Source organism: Herpailurus yagouaroundi, unplaced genomic scaffold, assembly GCF_014898765.1.
Source record: "Herpailurus yagouaroundi ecotype Mexico unplaced genomic scaffold, PumYag 203, whole genome shotgun sequence".
In the NCBI taxonomy this organism is placed as follows: domain Eukaryota; kingdom Metazoa; phylum Chordata; class Mammalia; order Carnivora; family Felidae; genus Herpailurus; species Herpailurus yagouaroundi.
Window position 1 is genome coordinate 5361622 of NW_024412434.1, and position 17035 is coordinate 5378656.

The following is a 17035-nucleotide window of genomic DNA, read 5'->3' on the forward strand; positions in this document are numbered from 1 at the left end:
CGCTTGGGAAGGTTTGAGGAAGAAGGAATTCATTTGTGGCCGGCAGAGAGGAATGAAGGTGAGGTAGGAAAGTTGAGAGGTGCCAGGTGAGGTCGGCAGTTGAGACCTGTTTGGGATTTGTCCCAAGCTCCATAAGAACCCTAGGCTAGACACCAAAATAATTTGGAGAGCTGTGTTTTTCCCTGTCAATTTATGACTGGCCATGTCTGGCCAAGAAAAAGGAGGTGGGGGAAGCACGCCAGGAGCCATTTGCCAGACAACTCGGCAAATAAGGCTGAGTCTGAAACTGAGGCAGGCTAGAAATTGCAATTAGCGTGGAAATGAAGATCTTTTCAGAAAAGAAAATGGCCCCAGCACTTGTTCTCTATTGTCTCTCCCATCCTCTGGCGCCCACCCAGACAGCCCTGAGACAGCCCCTTGGCTCACAGACTTGTGAATACCCAGCCAGGATAAGGGGGAGCACCCACCCATCCTCACCTGCTTCTGGAAGGGCTGTGCTGCCTGTGAGGAAGGGAAACCCAGGGAGGCTGGCAGCAGGCAGGTCCGCAGCAGGGAGGAGGAAGATCTGTTCTGTTGAATACCTTTGGGTAGGTTTATTGCACACCCCGAAATCACAGCGAGTTTAAAATGGTGTCCTTGGGGTGCTTGGGTGGCTTAACCGGTTATGTGAAGGACTTTGGCTCAGGTTATGATCTTGCGGTTCATGGGTTCGAGCCCCGCGTTAGGCTCTGTGCTGACAGCTCAGAGCCTGGAGCCTGCTTGGGATTCTGTGTCTCCTTCTCTCTCTGCCCCGCCCCTGCTCACACTCTGTTTCTCTCTCTCTCAAAAATAAAGAAACTTTAAAAAAAGTAAAATAAATAAATAAAATGGTGTCTTTGAGAGTTTGTCTCTCTCTTTCCCATCCGAAGGTATTAACTTACCTAAAAAGTGCATGCTCTCTGGAAGAAGGCTGGGAACTCTGAGCTCAAGTTAGAGGATACAAACATAGTCAACATTTTTTGGCAATGAAAAGGATAGGATGTTTTGTTGATTTTCATTCTAATTTTGTTTATATAATATGGGTGGTAGGTCCTGCTAGCCTACATTATACTCATTCTAACGAAGCCATCCATCATTTGAGCATTTACCACTGACAGATTCAGGGCTAAGTGCTTTGTATGCATAGTTTTGTTTTATCCCACGCCAGTCCCACCCAGTGGGCATTAATCGCCCTGTGAATGACAGAGGAAGTGGAGTATGAGAGGTTAAGCAACCCACTCAAGGCCATACAGCCCCAGGGTGGTAGTGCAGGACTCAAACTGGGGATTTTGACCCACACAGCCCAGCAGCTCTGGGCACGACCCTGCAGGTACCGGGCCGTGGGAGCCAAGGCAAGGGAGACTCGTGTCCCTAGTGGCCTTGCAGGAAGCGTCTGCAGTGCCCAGCAGGGAAAGGCCTAAAGGTCCCAGACAAAAATACTGCAGAAACAGCCCCTGGTGGCAGGAAAGAGCCAGCCCTGCGCTAAGGATGGGTCGGTGGCTGGAGGGTGGCGGGCGGCGAGCGGGAGGGGGCTGAGAGCCGGGCTTTGGGCCATGGCCAGGATTTGGGCTCCAGCGCGGCCTTCCCACGACCGAGGCCCGGGTGGGCCCCACAGGCCAAGATTCTCTCCCGCCGCTCCGCGGCGCCCCAGGCTCCGTGTCTAGCGGCTGCGGCCTGTCCCCTCCCCTGTGGCCCAGGAAGGCTGCGAAGCGAGCTAGTTCCTGGGCCTGTGCATGTTTCCCTGGGTGGGGCCTAGGTGCCGCCGTCTGTATCCTGCGGGGACCCAGCACCCAGCTCCCGGTTCCTGACCAGTTCACACTGGTCCACGGCTTGGACACCCGGGTCGGCGTGACCAGGATGCAAACGTGGTTATATAGGCCCGTTGCAGGAAGAGTGATTATCCATGATGGAGTGGCTTACGCGTGCTCTGCGATTATAGGTTCTTGCTCAACTCCGCAACAACCTTGGCGGGTGGAGGGGGGTGGGGGTGGGAATATAATCCTTATTCTTGTTTCACAGATAAAGAGGGAGTCCAGGGTGGTGAAATAACTAGCCCAAGGACATTCTGCTGGGAAGTCAGGACATGCAAGCTTTGGTAACTGGAGAGGAGTTAGAAAAGTTGTGGACTGTTAGGATCTGTCGGCAGGGCAAGGGGTGTGGGGATGTGGGGGCTCACGTGTGCTTCTAAGTGTGTGTGGTGGGGAGGCATGGGGCTGGGAAGGCCGTGAAACCACTTTCCTTCTTCCATTTGCTCAGGTTCTAGGCAGTCAACAGTTGATATTGACACTGTCCTCAAACTATATTTTCAACCACTTTTTATCACCTTTTTGCTGTAGTCAAGCCACTATTAAACCTCCCCAGGACTACCGAATCCCTGCAGTGGTCTCCCTGCTCCTGCCCTTCCCTTCCTTTAGTCTGTATTCAACAAGGCAGACACAGACGTCCAGCTAGAACTCAAGTCCCGGCACTCCTCTGCCAAACCCTGCAGAATTTCCTCTACGAGAATGATCTCCTCTCCCCACCTGAGGGCCCTCATCTCCCATTGTCCCAGTCTCTCCCCTCTGCCTCCTGCCTCCAAGCCTTGGCAATTGCTCTTCTGAGTAGAATACTGTGCCCCCCCCTCCACCCCCCCCCCCCTCCCCCCCATATCCACATGGTTGTTTCTTCATTTCTTCATGGTTTTCTTCTGTTTTGTTTTGTTTTGAACAGTAACTCGAATAAGGCTTTCCCTGGTCTCCTTTATATCACCCCTCACACTTATCACTTACTTACTTATTACTTACTTATCCTTATCACTTACTTACTTTACACTTTCTTATTTTTCTTATTCACCTTCTATCTCCCCAGCTAGAGTGGAAGCTCCATGATGCAGGGAGGGCATTTTGTCTGTGTTGTTGTTTGGCTGGTGTCTTTCATTCACTGCTGTATCTCCCCATGCCTAGAACAGTGACTGGCACACGTGATGAACTTAATAAATATTTGCTGAACAAGAGGATGAATGAATGAACAGACCCATTTCTGTCAATGAAAGAGGCTAGAATCTTCTGATAGGACAGGGAGTGGGGGAGGGTGGGGATTAGGGGGGTTGTTGAAGGAGGCCATGTTGAAGGATGAGGAGAGCAAAGACCTATGAACTAAAAATGGTTGTCATGAAAGGCAGTGGGTGTGGGGGAAACCCCCTCCGTGTCACCCACACCCTCTCCTCCACCATGTACTGGGTCACTGTGACTGGGCCCTGGCAGCTGGTATCAGCTTGGGGAGTCCCACAGGAAGCTGTTCTGTAGGTCCAGGAAGAGAATGAGATATGTCAGATGACAGTGTGTGAAATGTAACCTCCGCTGTCAAAGCCGATGTGAAGTGGCCCCATCTTAAAGAACAGGAGGTCAAGAGAAAGCCAAGGACTCTCTTGGAAACCAGATGCCATTGGCATTAGGGCGGGAAGTATCTTCTCCTCTGGTGGAGCTGCCCTGGCTCCTGGCATAGGTGTTGCTGCCCTGCCCACCTCATCAAGGGTGTCATCTGTGACCTGTCAGGAAAGACCTGTGTGCCCAGCAAGAGAGTCCTGGTGTTCTTCTGGCTCTTGGCAGCAGTTACAAAAATTTTTTTATGTTTATTTATTTTGAGAAAGAGAGAGAGAGAGTATGCACACAAGTTGGGGAGGGGCAGAGAGAAGGAGAGACAGAATCCCAAGCAGACTCCACACCATCAGCACAGAGCCCAATGCAGGGCTCGAACTCAGGAACCACGGTATCATGACCTGAGCCAGATGGAGAGTCGGACGTTTAACCGACTGAGCCACCCAGGCACCCTTTGGCAGTAGTTCAAAAAGTACAGGCTTAAGATAAGGAAACAACCCAAATGCTCATCAATGAATGAATGAATGGATAAAAAAGATGTGGTGCATATACATAGCGGAATATTATTCAGCCACGAGAAAGGAGATATCCTGCTATTTGCAACAACAAGGATGGACCTTGGAAACATTGTGCTAGTGAGAGAAATCGGACAGATAAAGACAAGTACTATATGATATCACTTATATTTTGAATCTAAAAAAGTCAAGCCCATAAAAAAACAGAGAGTAAAATGGTTACCTGGGGATGGGGGGCATGGTAAAGAGTGATGGTATTTAAGGTACATACTTGTAAGTATGTACTAAATAAGCCATAGAAATCAAGTACAGTGTAATGAATATAGACAATAAGATTGTACTGTAACTATGTAATGTGGCAAGTATCACTACATGGACAATCATATTACAATATATAAAGTGTATCAAAGTAACAGGATGTGCACCTTAAACTTACACAATTTTATATGTCAAATTTGTTCTTATTTATTTTTATTTATATTTTTTTAACGTTTATTCATTTTTTGAGAGACAGAGACAGAGCATGAGTAGGGGAGGGGCAGAGAGAAGAGGGAGACACAGAATCCGAAGCATAAGCTCCAGGCTCTGAACTGACAGCACAGAGCCCGATACGGGGCTCGAACCACAAACCGTGAGATCATGACCTGAGCCGAAGTTGGATGCTTAACCGACTGACCCACCCAGGTGCCCCCATATTTATTTTTTAAAAAGTACAGGCTTCGTGTCCTCAGATTATGGGTTATCTGGGACTTGGAGTTAGGCAGGCCTGGGATGAATCCTAAATGCAACTTTATTGTGTGTGTGATATCGGACAGGCTCTCTAATAAAAAGCGTGGGGGATGAGGTCTACTGAGAGGCTATCGTGAGAACTAATGACATAATGCATACGATGTGCCAGGCATACAGGTGCTCAATAAGTCATATGGGAGCCTTATTTTCTTTACTGTCAGAGTCACATTCAGAAGCTGGAATGGTGTTTAAGAGTGCAGTCGAGAAAGCAAGAACCCAACAAGGAATCTGGAAACCTGTGCTGGCTTCCAGCTCCAGCTGGTTATGTGGCCTGAGCAGGCTACTTGGCCTCCCAACAGCAGTCTCTATAGGAAAATGGAGGGGCTTGAGCTCCATGACCCCTTATGGTGCCTGGATATAGCTCCAGTATTCTATGATATGGGACTCTGAGAAATCATTTTTAATTGGGCTTCACTGAAGGGAGGAAATAAGAGGCAAGGGCCCATCGGACTTCACACAGAGGGGCTTCTCAGAGGTCTTCTTCTCCGGAGTTGGTGGGCATTTGTGTGTTAATGCACTATGAACTTTGGGGAGCTCTGCTAACAATATCCTAACTGCCATTCTCCCTCACACATGGGACCCAACCTCAAAGTGGCCTATGAAACACAGGGGCATCCTTCACACAAAGGCAGCTAGGTCAGCGATTCTTGAAACTGGCTGTGCTTCAGGTTCACCTCAAAGCAGATTCTCAGACTCCACCGCATGCTTACTGATTTAGAATCTCTGTGGGCAAGCTCAGGAGTCTGTACTGTTATCAGGTTCTCCGTGATACCCACAGCTATTTAAGCCTGTGAATTTGGGACCCATTGCAGCAGGGGACTGCCAGTTGTGTAGGGTACGAGACGGACAGGACACGTGTTCTCCTAAATGTCTTCGCAGTGTGACAGAAGTGGACATCTTGCCTGACAGTGTCCCCTCGTTGACGTGTCCTGGCCTGACATATGTGAGAGCATGGTGACCAGGCATTGTGCATTTGCTTCTCTGGTGCTTTGTTAGGCTGGCTAGGGGAGCAGCTCTTTGGGGGACACCAGCACCCAGTGGGCAAGAGGATGACTAGAAAGGTGGGAAGGGGCTGTGTGAGTCCACTAGGACAGCCATAAAAACGTACTACATGCTGAGTGGCTTAATCAACACAAATCTATTTCCTCACAGCTCTGGAGGCTGGAAGTCTGAGATCTGGTGTCGGCCAGTTGGTTCCTCCTGAGGGTCTCTCTTGGCATGTAGATGTCTGCCTTCTTCCAGTGTGTTAGCATTTGTCTGTGCCCCAGTCTCTTCTTATAGGGACACCAGTCATATGGGATTAGGGCCCAACCATATGACCACATTTTAACTTGATTACCTCTTTAAGGATCCCATCTCCAAACACAGCCACATTCCGAGATACTGGGGGTTAGGGTGTCAACATATGAATTTGGGGGAGAACACGACTGAGCCCACAGCAGGAACACTCAGGGGCAGCATGGAGGAGAGGAAGCGAGGAAAGGGGCAGTGTCTTTTTGTTTCTAGGCTTGTCCCAGGGCCCACCTGGCCTTCCCTACACACCAGCCTCTGGGGGCTCATCACCTCCACACTTTCCTTGGAAGGAGTGCTGGACTCTCCCTCTCCTGGTTCTGATCCCATTTATTCCTCACAACCCTCCTGTGAGGCAGGCAGGGCAGGCTTATCATTATTTTGCAGGAAAACATGAGTTCAGAGAAGCCAAGTGGTGTATTCCAGAATGTATCCCATGATTGGTATCCAGATTTTCCTGCATCCAGAGCAGTATTCTTCCCATGGGTGCACTGGGCACCTGCTATGTGCACTACGTCTGTTTCTGTGGCTTCCAGGGACTTGGGTACAATGTCTGAGGAGGGCTGAGTGCTGGCAAGGGGTGGTTCGAAGAGAGATCCCACGTCTCCCTCCCTGCCCCCTCTTCTCTCCTTTCTTTTTTAGTTTTTGTTTGGTTGGGATTTTGTTGTTGTTATTAGTTTTTGTTGTTTGATCACCTCTTATATTGTATTCTCTGATGGAACTCCTAGGAGAATAAAGCCTGTTCTGTGTATATAGATAAGTGTTTTCCCATTTTTGGCCTATTAAAAGCATGGGGCTTGCCTAATTCATTAAAAATTCATGCTCCATTTGCTTGGGTGTGGATGGTGAGAAGGCTGAAGAGCCAAGGAGACCAGGCTAGCTCATGTCTCGTTGACACGAGGGGGTGGATGGCTGAGCTGGGAATTAGAGAACACTCTGGAAGAGTTGATTCACAAACACTCGCTGGGAAGTGCTTGCTGCCCTAGGCCACAAACAAGACACAGCCTCTGCTGTCACTTCACGGAGCTAGAGAGGTCAAATGAATGGATGATGCTATGATGCTATGATGGAGATGTGCTCATCAAGGATCTTGGTTAAGCGCAGGATAAATTGGGGCAGCTGAGGGTGAGCGGGGGTGCTAAGGAAGGAGTCAGGCTGGGAGTGCTGGTTCCCCCCAGCCTCACACACACACACACACACACACACACACACACACACACACACACTGGCTCTTGTGATGTTATGATGCACAATGCTTGTTCTGATCTGTATTCTCTGTGTATCCAGGCAGGTGGAAACTCTGGGAGCCATAGAATTCCCAGGCCACCTGCCAGCCCTTAGCCAGCCTGGGGGTGTTCAGAGGCCAGTAGGCTGCAGGAGGCTGATGACCAGTGCAGGAAAGTGACATGGGCTGGAGTGTTACAGGGCTCCCTGCCCTGTGGTCACCTAGAAAACAAGCTCAACTTTCTACGAGTTTTCTGATGTATCTCTGCATCACCAGGAGGATGGCCCAAACTGCAAAACCCAGAAACCAGAAGCAATTGGACAATGATTACAAGCTGCCAAAGGATGGCCTGTTTTGGGTGTGTGAGTGTGGGCGTGGTCTTGTCCTTCTGCTGTTGTACCCTGATTTGGGGACTTCCGAAAAGGAGTGTTCTTGGATTGCTTAGGCCAGCAGGACAGTACTGTCTTGTAGACAGGGTTCCACTAGTCTCTGGGGACAAGATTCCCAGAGTGACTGGACCTGGAGATCCCGCATGTTGTTGCCTCCTGCATGATCTCTGCTTGTATTCTGGGCTCAGTCAGCAGTGTGCCTGGAGAAAAAACCCCAGGTTGCCTGAGAGTCTTGGGCAACATAAATGTCTGGGCCCCTTAGTCTGTAAACTGCTCTCTCTGGCAAGGCCAAGGGCAGAACTGCTTGTTTGTTGGTTTTTAAATCCTTATGCTAATCAAGGTGTGATGACAGGCTCTTTCTTTGCTCCCAACCAGGCTGGTAGAATTGGCGTGGGGTCGCTGATAGAGCTTTCGCCCAAAAGCCAACTCCCCCGGCTCAGGGGATTGAAGCCCCCATCCACCCCATTCAGTCCAGGAGCTGTGGCCAAGAGAGAGAGATCCAACAGGGGTGGGGGGGGCCGCTTCTTCAAGAGCCGCCAGGGAGGCTCCAGACTGGTGATTTAGTGAGAAGAAGTCCCCTTGTTCATCTGTCACTTCCGTCCCCCAGGGCCCAGTACTGCAGCCCAGCAATCCTCCCGGCATCTGACAGGGGCAGCGACCAGACCGGAGAGCAAGAAGGGGTCCTGCACTGACCTGGCCGGGGGCCCAGAGCTGCTCGGGGTGGGGGAGCCGCGTGTCAGGAAGGGGCCGCGGTGGGGGTGGGCAGGGGAGCCCGGGCAGGCTGGGAAGGCCGCCAGCAGACAGCTTTGTTTTTCCGTGGCAGTTTGCTGGTGATACTTCTATTTCCCGAGCCGCCAGCTGAGGGGGGGAGGGGAGAAGAGCGAGGCTTGAAAGGGACAGACTGTGGCCACGAAGAGTGGGAGCCGGTGCTTGGCACAGCTGCGGGGTAGGGGCTGCCTTGACGCCCCGCCCCCTCGGATCTCCTGCATCCGCCCTTCAGATCTCGCGGCCAGGGGAGCAGATGTCTTGCTGGAGAGACTCCCCCATTAAGAGCCCCCCCCCCCGCCCCTTCCCCCGGGACTCCCCTCCTCCCTGAGGCTCAGCAGGGCAGGCGCCGGGCTGAGAGATGGCCTGCCAGCTGTTGGCTCCCTCGGGCGCTGGCCCGGGCCCTGCTGTGTGTGCCAGGCGGCAGGTGCCACGCAGGGGGTGCTGCTTGAGTCTAGGGGCTGGAGTGTGCAGGGCGGGGGCGAAGGGGGGTGCTGAGCAAAGGGGCCGCTGGAAGGGCAGCAGGTTGTTTAGAGGCAGGGCGGCTTCCTCTTCGGGATTCGAGCCTAGCGGCTGTGCCGAAGGCCCTGCACCAGCGACAGTTACAACATGGACAAAATACTGGGTGGACAAGGTAACAAAGTCTTGGCCTAAACCTAAGATTCCACGTCATTCTGTTTTCACTTGAAAAAAATGGCCTTCAGCCGTGGTCTCTTTTCCAGGCCTCAGACTTTCCCAGGGCAGTGAGTGGTGGAGGAAGGAGCATGTTAGCGCCAGGAGACATTTCTCAGGCTGTTCTGGCAAAGCTTGCTCCGAAGCTGACCCTGCATTCGGCTGGGAGCCGCAGAAGAGGCCACTGGCTGTGCAGAGCAAGTCCCAGGACTTCCCTAGGCTTCGGCCACTTCTGGGACCGCCCACCGCCCCCAGCCTGCCTCCGGAACCCTTCCCACATCTTCAGATGGTGGGGAGAGCAGCTGCGGGCTGCGAGGTCACCATGGTGACTGGCGACAGCCGGCAGCCCCTGCCTCCATCCTCCAGGCTGGCAGACCAGCCCCCAGCCCCCAGCCCCCAGCCTGCAGCCCCCAGGGAGCAGGAGGACTGCAGGGCCAGGGCCTGCCCACCGGCTGCCTCTGGGGCTTCCTTTCTGTGGCAGATTCCTCTCTGGCAGCCCTGATTCAAAGGCAGGGTTCCGAGTTGAGGCAAATGGGCATAAACATGTCCCTGGAGGAGAACTCTAAGGCGTTACAAATGTAAGGTATTGTTGGTACAAATAAAATCAAACTCATTATCCAGGAGATAATAAAGATTATGATGTTAGAGAGAACCTAGTCTAGTGAGAATATCCTAATTTTCCTCTTGAGTGTCCCCCTGGCCTTGTGAGGGCCTTGTCCCCCTGGCCCTCATTAAATGAATGAGTCTTTCTGGTCTGCTGAAATCTTTGCTTTATTTTAAGATCATTTACTTTCAATTTGTCAGAGGTAAAGAATGACTGATGAACTTCCTTCTCAGAAATCTTCAGCTATTTTAAGGCCAATCAAGTCTTCTCTTCCTTAAGCTCAGCCACCCCAATTATTCTGACTGGTGCTTTTTAATGACCTAACATCTTTTTTCTTTTAGAATGACATGGACATATCTGCTCAATAAATTAACATCGGCTGACGTATTTGGCTCTTACAAGTCCACCTGCCAATAAAGAAGAGGCAGATGGGGCAAAGAACTAGAGGAAAGGGTGGGGAGTCATGTGACCATTTATCAAGCGAAGAGAACCAGCACCCAACCAAAAAAAAAAAAAAACAAAAACAAAAAACAAAAAACAAAAAAAAGCACTACTTTTAACCTTTTTTTAAAGTCTATTTCCCATATCTTTAATTACCTCTATTGCTCTTCTCTGAATCCTCTCTGGTTTTCAATGTCCTTTTGAAGGGATGTTAATCAAAACTACCCATTTTTCTGATCACAGTTCAAGTAGCTACACTGTAGCATAGAAGAATTACTTTACAATCTCTGTAAGTCATACAACTATCCTTTATTATAGCCCAAGTTATCAGGTGATCTTTGTTTCTTTGCTTCTAATAACACTGACTTATTATTTCGGTTCAGCTTGTGGTCAGCTAGGGCCCCTGGATTTTCATTTTTGTTTTCTGTCCTCTATACCTGGGTCTAACTACCAAGAATTTTTGTGTTAGTATGAGCCCTCCGCCATTTCATTTAACATGTTTTTATTGAGGCAAAATAAACACACACAAACCTGGACGCGTAGTTAAGTACACATCGCGATCAATTTCAAAGACGCAGCCCACATAACCAACATTCAGATTAAGCAACCTACGGTATCAGCAACCCCGAAGCCTCTCTTGTGCCCCCTTTCCACCTTTGCTTCCACCACCCCACCTGTGTTAAACACTATCCTGATTGCTAACACTGTATGTTACATTAGCCTGTTTTTATTCTTTATAAAATATAATCACAGACTGCACTATTTTGTGTCTGGTTCATTCATGTTGCCCCTCACTTCCACTCTCCTTTCTTGAACTCACCCTTTTCATTAGTGGGCCTAGAAGGATGTAGGGGCCTGAGAACCAAGGCATTTCAAGCTCAGACCTGTCAATGTTGACTGCAGCTAGGTAACATAGTTCCTGTGACATGCCAGATTTCTGAGTTAGAATTTTACTCGAACCATTTACTGGTCATTTTGTCCCTTTTACTCTTCAGAATCAACCCTCTCCTCCCCAGGTCAATTTATACTCCCATATCAGGGTAATCTCTGAGGACATAATGTGTGTATGTGACTGCATTAGCCCCATGGGGAATTATTTCTGTGTTTATGAGGGAAAGGATTAGAGAGAGTTGTGTCTATGTTTAGGGAAGCCTTTAATTCAGATGTTCAGTTCAAGGTTTAATCCCTAGTTGTGGTTTGTGCTAATATGCTGTGGGCATGACAGGTATGGGAGGTGGGGAAATCACGTGTGTTGTTACCGTAGAGCAGTGCTTCCCAGACCTTTTCACAACATGGCACCACAGAGATGATAACATTTATATGGAAAACTGTGGCCGATGGAGAAGATATGTATGTATAATGGGCAACAAAATGTAAGACAATGTTTTACACCATTCCAATATTTACAACACTTACATTTATGTATATATTTATATTTAAGCAGATCTGGTATATATTTAAATGTATTTAGTGAGTAAATCTAATACATATATTTATATTATTATATATGTTTATGTTTAAGGAATCTAATAGCCCTTCTTTTTCTTTGTGCCATATGTAATGTTGATTTGTGTGTGTATGATGTAAATAGAATTCCAAATCCAAACTAATTTATTTCATATCAACTATTTCAGAATAAAGAAGTCCTAATTTGCAGAATAAACATGCATTGTTAGGGATGCCTGGGTGTCTCAGTCGGTTAAGCGTCCAATTCTTGATTTCGGCTCATGTCCTGATCTCACTGTCTGTGAATTTGAGTCCCTCAGTGGGCTCCATGCTGACAGTGCAGAGCCTGCTTAGGATTCTCTCTCTGTCCCTCCCCGACTAGCATGCGAGGTCTTTCTCTCTCTCTCTCTCTCTCTCTCTCTCTCTCTCTCTCAGAATAAATACATAAACTTAAAAAAAACATGCATTGTCATCGGCTCACTTGGGCACCACTAAAAGGCATATCAACCAAAATAACAACAAAAGTATCCAGTGTACGCGAAGCTGGAGATAGAGCTGTGCCTGCGGGAACCCCTGCCACCCTAGGGGCCTTCTTTGGGCTGTGGGCCACGCCCCCTGGCACATGGAACACAAAGTCCTGGAGTAGCTCATGGTCGTGTCCATGAACAGCAGGTACAGACTTTGTGTCTGGCTGCCAGAGTCCTTGGGCAAGTGGTGGAGGCAAAACCACAGGTGTGGGGGTATTTCTCATTGTGCAAGCTGCCTGCAGGACCAAGTGCATGCCACTTCCCTGGGGGCTGCCCTTCGAGGATTCGGAGGTGAGGCTGCTCCAGCTACTCAGGCCCTGCTCAGCTGCCCAGAAGGATGAGGGGATCATCTCCCATGGCATTCTTGGAGCTCATCTGCAGCACTCCAGTTGGCTTACCATTTGGGACATTCTTCCAAAGATGTTTTAGTGACAGAGGCCAATGCTCTAGAATTGTCACCTTAGTGTGTCTGAGCTGCTACCATAAGTACAGTAGGTTGGGTGGCTTATAAATAGCAGAAACACAGTTTTGGAGTCTGGAAGTCTGAGACCAGGGTACCAGCATGGTCAGGTTCTGGTGAGGACCTCTTCCAGCCCATAGACTGATGACTTCTCATTGTATCCTCACATGGCATAGAGAAGAGTCTCTGTGGTCCTTTTTTTTTTTGGTAGGCCACTAATTCCATTCATGAGGGTTCCACCCTCCTGACCTACTTACCTCCCAAAGTTTCCACCTCCTTATACCATCATAGTGGGGGTTAAGATTTCAACATACACATTTCGGGGAGATACAGACATTCAGTCCATTGCAACTCTTCCCCAAGCAAGCTAGTCATACCAGTTGAGGCTAGGAGAGCTTTTTTTTTTCCTTGTAATTTTTAAAATATTTATTTATGAGAGACTGAGAGAGACAGGCATGAGCAGGAGAGGGGCAGAGAGAGAGTGAGACACAGAGCCCGAAGGAGGCTCCAGGCTCTGAGCTGTCAGCACAGAGCCTGATGCGAGGCTCGAATTCACAAACCGTGAGATCATGACCTGCACCAAAGCTGGACGCTTAACCAACTGAACCACAAAGACACCCCTAGGAGAGCTTTGTTGAAAAAGTTCCTGATTATTTATTCAGAAGGTTGGTGAAAAAGTGTCTGAATATGTGTGGCACTGAAAACTTTTATACAGGATATAGACAGGTGAATCAAATTCAAGAGCCTTGAATTAGGCCCACTCAGAACAGGTGAGGATGGGCACTAATCTGAGAAAATATCTGCTCTAGATTCAGCCTGACTGAACTGGGCTGTGTTGGTGAGGACTGTGATAGATTATCCAAATGGAATAGTTGAGAAGGGTTTAATAAAGGGACTACTTACAAGAGTATTTGTCGGGTCAGGGGAAATCAGCAACATTTAGTGAATCATCTTGGGAGTAGAGTGCCATTACCACCCCTCTGCTTGAGGAGAAGAAGAGGAGGTGTGGGGACTAGAACCTGGAGGGTAAAGTACTGTAACCTTTAGTAAAGGAATGTGGCCACTGACAACCTGTGATGTGATGGGAAGGATCTGATGGAAACTAAGGAGCTGATGGCTATGACCTCATTGTCTTCTTCCTCCAGCCTCCTGTCAGAGCCTCCCATGGCCAAACCCAAGTGGATGCTGAAGACAAAGGAGCCCATAGATCTGGTCCACAGAGGCCAGTTTCCAGGAACAGAGTACAGAGTGGAAGAAAGAGAATATCCAACACTTTTCACACCTTTTGCCCTTCATCATCCACCTTGTCCAGATGAAGACGTCATGTCCCCAGCCCCAGGACGTACAAAATCCCATTAGTTACTGAATGACATCGTACTCCCATCTGAAACCTAAAGTGTTAACCATAATGCTCTTCATGTAAGGTTTGGGGGTAAAAGTGAAGGAAGAGAATCAAGTAATTAACATAAAAGCTGCTATTATCCCTCCTTCTATACCTGGTCATGAGACTCAAGTTGATAATTGTGTCTTCCTTCTTTTATTACCTATTACACATTTCCTAACTCTTTGCTACCACCTCAACTGATCAGGGTTTTTTTACCCTCTTTTCTTCATAATCTATGTCCTTTGGTGGCACTATCTTTTTTGGGTTGCCTCAGTTTTCCACTGATGAGTAATCTAGTGAAGAGAATACTCAATGGTGGTGTATGAAGTCTTGGATTCTGCATTTGGTCCTTCCTGACCTCATTGTATAGTGGTGACCCAATTTCTCCTTGGTAAGCAGATCACCTTGGTGAGTGGCATGCCCTCTTTTTTGATTATTGGTTCAGTAGAATGAGAAGCTGAAAATCGTTAGAAGGCAGTAGCAGCTTCTGACTTAACAGAACCTCACCCATGTTTTCTGGTTCACAGGGACCTCCACTGAGGCCAATGAGCCCAAGGTTGCCAGGATCAGAAGCAAACATCCCTTAAGAGGATACAACAGTGAGAGGCCACGCCCACATCCATGCTCCCAGTCTGGTTTCCAGACTTGGGCATTCCGTCTATGGGACAGCACCATACATTGGCTGCTGGTTTAAGGTATGTACCGTGTCCAATAGCAGGTTTTGCAGACTGCGGTCTTCCAGCAGGCATAGTAACTGAGCCTTCAGTGGGCCATTCAACTGGAATATGAAGCCATCTACTTTCTGAGGCATGTGGAAAGACCACATGAATTTAATTGGAACAAACTCTCTACTGCACTTTCTTTTTACTTTTAAGAAATGAGTTTCCTGGTCATAGGCAATGTGATTAACAGTGATGAATAAGGCATTCTGTAGGGAAGGATGGTGCTGGCAGAGCATTATGAGCGGGTAAAGCACAAATAAATGTAGAGTATGTATCTATTCATTTTAAGGACAAGTCACTGCCCCCACAGTGCCGGAAGAGATTCAGTGTCATCAACCTGTCACTAGGTGACTGGCTATTCAGCTTAGGGAATAATCCCATACTTGGGAACTCAGCACTGACCTCTGCTGATGGCAGCAAGGGCATTCAGCTGTGGCACTGATTATGTTAACCTTGGGGAGGTGAAGTCCATGTTGTTGAGACTACCACAGCTTCTATCTCAGGAAAGGGTGGAGCAAGCTACTTTTTCATGGTTCCATTGAGTTAGTCCCAATATGCCCTCTGGTAGGCACTCACATAGAACGTAAATATTTTCACAACCTTGGCCCATTCATTGACGTCTATCCATATATCCCTTCCCAGTTCTCCTTGTCACCAATCTACCCTCACAGAAACATCAAGAATAATATTTGACTGAATATCAGGGCACTTTGCCCCAGCTAAGGTGATATGTAGATTAACCATCACTGTGCTCATGCAATTTGCTTGTGCCTGAATTGGTAGATAAGATAATGCTCAGCTCACAATGGTGGTGTCTGTCACATAGTCACATGATATTGTGTGACCAGGTCTAGGTTCTATCAGAGCCTAGTGACAAGTGGGGAACTGCTTTGTCAATGAAGAATAGTCAGCAAAAGAGGCCACACACCTCACACCTTAGCGATATCCATGTAGTTCTCCCATTAGAGTTCTCCTGAGGCTACAGACAGCATTTTATAGTCTATGTCTGAACACTTTCTCTACCACTGGGTCTGCTTACTTGTGTAGTCCCAGAGGCAGAGCAGCTTGTATTTCTTGATTTGGCATCCCTCAAAACTGGCAGCTTGAATGGGTCAGAGCAGCGTACCTAAGGGTGGTATATGTTATTCCCCAAAATCCACAGATCTACCAAATATCAAATCACTTTGTGGTAGGAAGTGCAAGATGGAGCAATTTGTCACTCATTCCTGACATCGTTCACACCCCTGGGTCCCTAGAAATTTCACAATGTGGAAGGCCTCTGAACTTTCATGGGATTTATCTCCTATCTCCCAAAATGCATACTTCTTATTAAGGCACCGAAAATATTTGCCACTTCCTGTGCACCAGGTGCAATTGGCACAATGTCACCAATGAAATACAGTGATTTGTTTTTATTTTTTATTTATTTATTTTTTTAATGTTTTATTTATTTTTGAGACAGAGAGAGACAGAGCATGAATGGGGAAGGGGCAGAGAGAGAGGGAGACACAGAATCAGAAGCAGGCTCCAGGCTCTGAGCCATCAGTCCAGAGCCCAATGCGGGGCTCGAACTCACAGACCGCGAGATCGTGACCTGAGCTGAAGTCAGACGCTTAATCGACTGAGCCACCCAGGCCCCCCACTGATTTGTTTTTAGATATCAAAATGATCAAGTTCTGTGGACTGTAGTACAATAGTGCGATAGCAAGGTAGTGGATGAAGCCTTGTCATAAAAACCTCAGGTGGAAGTGTACTGCTGTCCTTGCCATGTGAAGGCAACTAGCTTTGCTGCTGGGAATTGGAAAAAACCCTTTTCTAGGCCTGTAGCTGCACCTAGCAGGTGCCAAGGGTGTTTTTATTTGTTTTGGTTGAGATACCCATCTGGAACTACAGTTGCGATTGGCATCACCATGTGACTGAATTCTCCATAATCTATAGTCATTCTCTACAATCCATCTGGTTTCTACACTAAACATGAGTTAGATGTTAATGTGGTAGTAATTACCACTCCTGCATCTTTTAAGTATTTGATGGTTACATTAATCTGTGCAATTCTGACAGGGTTACTATATTTCTTTGGGTTCACTGTCTTGGTGTGGGGGAGAGGGAAGTTCCATTTGGAAGGGACATTTCCCACTTGGAACTGCCATAATGGCCTCATTCCATGGGTCAGGAAGCCAGTGTGAGATTCTGTGAGTAGGTAACATATCTATTATTATTATACATTCTGGCACTGGGAAGGTAAGACGAGTGTGGTTTCTCAGTCTTATTGGACCCACTGTAAGATAGACTTGGACTACTGCTATTCCATTTATCACCCGATCTCCTTGAGCTCACACTATGACTTGTGGACCACTGTGCCAGTTTGAATCTCCTGTGGTTAGCGTGAGTTCAGAAACAGAATCTAACAGTCCCTGAAAGTTCTGGATAGT

The 17035-nt window shown here is 48.1% G+C and overlaps 1 long non-coding RNA gene across 2 annotated transcripts in view; it reads left to right on the forward strand.

Moving 5' to 3' along the window:
- LOC121014644 (uncharacterized) overlaps positions 1-17035 on the forward strand; it is a 32273-nt gene that overhangs the window by 2025 nt on the left and 13213 nt on the right. For both annotated transcript variants that reach the window (XR_005783326.1, XR_005783325.1), the window contains exon 2: positions 14409-14576. This is a non-coding gene — a long non-coding RNA (uncharacterized LOC121014644). The remainder of the gene's footprint in view (positions 1-14408; positions 14577-17035) is intronic.